This window comes from Mus caroli, unplaced genomic scaffold, assembly GCF_978045245.1.
Source record: "Mus caroli unplaced genomic scaffold, Mus_caroli_1 scaffold_19, whole genome shotgun sequence".
Classification (NCBI taxonomy): Eukaryota; Metazoa; Chordata; class Mammalia; order Rodentia; family Muridae; genus Mus; species Mus caroli.
Genome location: NW_028227274.1, coordinates 11,515,023 through 11,520,517, shown reverse-complemented (window position 1 = coordinate 11,520,517; position 5,495 = coordinate 11,515,023). Strand labels below are relative to the sequence as shown.

At 43.8% G+C, this 5,495-nt stretch overlaps 1 pseudogene; it reads right to left on the bottom strand.

The window, feature by feature from the left end:
* Positions 1-465: 465 nt before the first annotated feature.
* Positions 466-869, bottom strand: LOC110285198 (sulfiredoxin-1 pseudogene; annotated as a pseudogene).
* Between the last annotated feature and the right edge of the window lie 4,626 nt (positions 870-5,495).

Below are 5,495 nucleotides of genomic sequence, written 5' to 3'. Positions count from 1 at the left end.
AGCAGCAGCAACTATGAGTAAGGAGCAATGAGGACAAGGCCAAAGGACTTGAGGAAGCCCTGCCTTTACTGAGCTGAGCTGTTGACACAATACTGCTGTGTTAGCCACGAGTTCCAGGATTCAGGCTATGGGGATGGATAACCAGCTTCTCTCACTGAAGCCATGGTGGCCTAGGTTTTGCTTTACTTCCTAATACCTAGTTCATATAGTGATAGGACATCATAAAGATTAAAATGAGAGTCTTTGTCTCCCAGTTCATCTCCTTTCTCACTTCCTCCTCTTGGTACTCCTTCAGAGTCAAGGCCATGATATTTCACAGACAGAAGAACTGAGACCTCTCATTCCCAGGAACAAGAGGCAGACCTTAAGTATAAAGAGAACATATCCCTTCTACTCTGCCCACTGGGGGCTGCATGTGTCTTCCGAGCACCGGGATGTGGATGGGATGGTGGGATGAGGAAGTTGCTACTGCAAGTCTGGTGTGGATGCTCCCAGGTACATCCTCAGGTCTGACAGGGTGGACCTCACAAGCTTGGCAGGAATGATCTCTCTCTGTAGCTACTGGTAGGCTGCATAGCGGTGACAGCTCCCAGAGGAGGAGTAGTCACCACCCTGGGCCCCTTCAATCCATAGGATGTTGATGGGGGCACACTGTCAGGGTCTTCCAGGATTGTGTCCACGAGGCTCTGCACCTTGGCCAGGTCCAGTTCGGACGGCAGGAGCCAGATGAGCACAGCAATCGTCACGCTGCGCACCGTGGTGATGCAGCCTGAGTGGATGCTGCTGCTCTGCTTGCCACCAGGTCCCTGCCCCTTGGGTGCCCTGGACCCCACACCCGCCCAGAGTGCTCCACCCACATGTAGCCCCATACCTCTTCCTGGATACTCCTTATTCTTATCTGCTTCTCTCCCCGCTCTCCTACTTTCCCCCTCTTTCGCCGTTTGGACACGTGCACTTGTAGGAGTATGTGCGTATACATGCTGTGCCCATGTTGGAGCCACTTTTTACTGTAGTCTCCCTGGCCGATCGTTATTTGTTTGCTGTTTGTTGTCATTCTAACTCTTACTAGATACCACTAATGCTCCATGCTAGTAGTAGAATAGTGCCTCCTAGTAGATACTGGCATCTAGTAGTCGTCAAAAGCAGACTGTCTTCTGGATCAGTAGAGTTTGGAGCATATTATAGTCAGTTAAATAACACAATGCACAAAATAGGATTGAGAATATGACTCAGCCTTGAACACATCGAGGATATTGATGAACTTCTATAGTCAATGTTAACTCTGAAACTAACAAGGAAAATTCAAGATGAGGTGGAGAGGACCTTGGCTTTCATACTCTTCTCTGTTAAGCACTGACTCAGCTCCATGTCCAGCTGCCCCAGTGGCTTTTACAGACACTGGACTTAGCCTAACTCAGCGGCTTTTGTTGGGTTCTACAGCAATCCATCGAATTGAAGGCACAGGTCAGGCCCTGCAGGCTGACTGTGGTCCTGTCTTACACAGGTCAGGCCAAGCAGGCTGACTGTGGTCCTATCCTGCACAGGTAAGGCCATGCACGCTGACTGTGGTCCTGTCTTACACAGGTGAGGCCCTGCAGGCTGACTGTGGTCCTATCCTGCACAGGTTAGCCCATGCAGGCTGACTGTGGTCCTGTCTTGCTGCCTGACACATTCTCTCCAGCTGTTCATGTCTAATTTCTCTGATATCATAGCCTTTGGAGTGTGTGCTCTCAGTTTATAATCAATCTGCAAAATTATCAGCATCAGCTACCATATGTAAATTTATATTAAATGTATATTGTATATACATTTATATTAAAGGGTGGTAATGAGATTGTATTTTTAAAAACTTATAACTAAGCCATTAGGTAGAGCTTTTCCAATCATAGTAAATACTGCAACCTTTGCTATATGTTGTTACCAAACATATTGATAAGGAGATACGTGGAAGGATAAGCATTAATAAAATATTTTGAAAAAGAGAAAATTGGGAAGTAATTAATTAAGAAGTAAGATTGGTACTTAGAAAAAATGTATTTCTTCTAGTGATCGATTAATGCAAACTGGAAAGATTTGAGTCAATTTTGCTGATCAACTTGGCAAAATTGTGAAGACTTGCCAATTTGTTTTTAATATCAGAAGACCTTCTGCTTTATGTCTGTTCTCCACTCGTTTTCATTTGATGTTTCAACTTCCTTGGGAGTTTATCTTTGACCTTAAGCATTCTTCCTTCTTCCTAACTCTTTATCACGGCTGTCTCGCTGCGCCTGTTTGCATGTGGCTTTGAAGCTGGTAACTCTCTTGTGGGTTGGGGTGATCCTCATCACCCAGCACATTTTTAGGGGCGCTTGTACGCATGCCTGTGGTTCATTCAGTCCTTACTTATTCTGTGCTTTTTTGCCTCCTGCTGGTCCTCTGAATTTGGCCTTCTTGAACTTCTCAAGAAGTTTCTATGGTGTGGACATTTGTTCTAGAAAGGGAGACAGACAGATGCATTTCGGCTTTTAATGTGTTGTGTGGAGAGGGACTTGGCACGTTCACTTGAGCCAGAAGATTCAGTGTCGCCCAAGTGGAAAACACCTAGTTTTTGAGCCCTCAATGTTGCACAGACATGCTTGGAGGAGCCCCATTTCACAACAAGGAGAGGGACAAATGTGCCCTATCTGTCTCCAACTCCTGCTAAACTGTAGTGGCACAGCTCCAAGTTGCAAAGAAGTACCCTAAGCCTGTGGTTCTGTTGGAATGTCTGTGGCTTTTACGGTGCTGAGATTGCCTGAGCTTATGATTCTCTAGAGTGTAACAAGGACCCGAGGAGTTTCCACACTGTGGCTAGCGCTGTTTGCTCAAAGCCATCTTGGAAGTTCATGGAAATGGGAGCCAGATCTTTCTATCCTGGCTGTCTAGGGGAGGGGAGGGGGATTGCTCACAAACACTAATTGGAATGCGAACGACTCTGAGATGGTCGATATAGATACAGATTTAGAGCAAAATGCTGCATCATGTTCAGGATGAAATTAGTGCATGAGGCTTCATTTACTTCTTTTAATGAAGAACAATAGCAGTCTTTCTGCTGCCTGTTCCCAGTGAAATAGTCCATGTAGAGTTTCCCTTTTCAACAACAGTTGTGTCTACAAATGCTATTCTCAAAACGACAGCTATTCTCAAAGCCACCAGGCGTGCTATTGCCCGAACAAAGAGGTGCATTAAAAGAGTCTTGACAATTTCAGCTCCTAGAAACACAGGGGTCACAAATCTGCCAAGTTGAAAGAAAACAAATCACTAGGGCAAGACATTTTATTTAGTTCTAAACAGCACCTAGCACATGGATAGCATTCAAAAGCATTAATGCAGCCATAATGCAAATCAACACGGGCCTGCAGACCAGGAGCTGAAAGAAGTTAGACTAAACCCTAAAGAAATCAGTCCAGGGGTAAAGAGGAATTTCAATAAAATGATCAAACATTATTCACTAGTGTGGCAGCCAGTCAAGCACGTATAGTTTGTATACTGGGGTGAGTTACAAAGGAAGTCCATGCTTATGGCTAGAGACTTAGACTGTAATGAATACAGGACAAACAAATAAATATAAACAAAAGATGGGTGGAAACCACTACACCATGAATAATTTCAGCTCTATAGAGCCAGGGAGAATTCAGAGTATTTATGGATGTAAGAAGGTTGCTGCTGGGTTCAAGGGGAGCCTTCTGCATTGAGGGGGTGAGGTGTACTTCTGTCATTAAAGTAGAACACACACACACACACACACACATACACACACACACACACACACACACACACACACACACACACACACACACACCATATGCACATGACATCAGGCAAAGCTTCAAGTACACAGATAGTACCCACAGCTTCTAAGACTGATTCAGGGATTAGGCTAACAGGACCTGATTTTTCTGATTCCTTATTTCCTTTACTGTTAAAAAAAATGACCCCTCCTGTCTATTAGAAATGATACTAGACACTGAGGAGGCACAGTAAAAGGAGTCATGATCAAAGGTCTGAGGAAATGTAGTCCAACAGTTGAGACTCACAAGGAAAGCAAGTCCAGTGCTGAGCACTCCAAAGTGGGGAAAGAGGAGGATGTCAGGGACATGGTCTTATCCATCAATGAAGGTAGGTCCCATGGCTACCCAGAATTAAGGATTGGAGAAAATGTGAGACAGGTAGGACAGTGACAACCTGTGAAGGGCTCTTAAAGCTCAGATACATGCCTCAGAAATCTTTCTAAAGAAACAAGCTCAACACTTCCTAGAGATATTTGGTTTCTCAGGTTCTCTACAGCATCCCTCATAATGGCCATGGGATGACGTCAATATATGCATCTGTCAGTGAATGAATGGGTAAAAAAAAAAATATGTACAGTGGCTGAGGGCTCCTCAGTGACAAAGCACACGATCAATATGCAGAAGTTCTTGGGCACAACTACTAGCTCCAAACAAAACAAAGGAGTTTCTACATTAAGGTAGGAGCAATCCATTCAGTGAAATATTTATGACCCAGACTTCAAAAGATGATGTCATTCCTAATGATGGAGTTGAACATAAAAAAATAACCCTCTGCAGTTTTTTTTTAATGCATATTCTAAATGAGAATTAGAAGAAATAGAAGCAGAGTAGAACAGTACTTTCTGGAGGTGCAAATGAGAGAGATGGGGTGAGAAGTGGACCAAAGGATGCAAGTTTGCAGTAGACAGGAGGGATAAGGTCTAATCTTCAGCATGCCTATGGTCAGTATTGAGCTGAATGTGACGATATTTTGAGAGAGTAGATTAAAGTGTTTTGAGCAAGATACCTGTTAACTTGACACTTTGAATACTTGGACACTTTTTGACACTTGACATACTTTGAATATTCACAATATAAAGTCATACAAGCAATTGTATAAGCAATTAGGATATTTAGGAGAACAAAGAGAAGACCAAGAGCAGATCTGGGCAATCCAGAAACATTCAGAGCTCAATCCAGAAATGTTCAGGGACATTGGGCCGGCGTGGCACGTCTTCATATTTGTGAAGAATAGTTTAACATTATTTACACTTCCTTTTTTATGCTTGATCTGGATTACTTGGATTTCAGTTTTACTTCTCTCTGCTCATGCCCAGCCATGTTTGTCTGCATTAAGGATGTGCTAGTGTCTTGGGTGCTGTCCCTCCCTGTGCCAGGTGCTGCTGCTGAGCCAACTCCAGTGTCCTGTCCTTGGATTCGTTTCCTTCCATTTGGCTAATTTGTGCCTTCTCTGTTTTAATGAGAGCTGTTTACATGAAAGGTCACCATGACTACAGGGTATGAGAACACTAGAAAGAAAGGAGCCAAGAACTCTATCTCCCTCTTCTTTGGATTTCTTGGAGTCCTGTTTACCCTGGGAGTATTCTGTCTCTCATGCCCAAGTGTTTGTGTTTTATGCTTGTATGGGTAGAAGGAGACACTGCATTTATAGAAATCCAACAGCCCACCATTGCTCTGTATTCATAT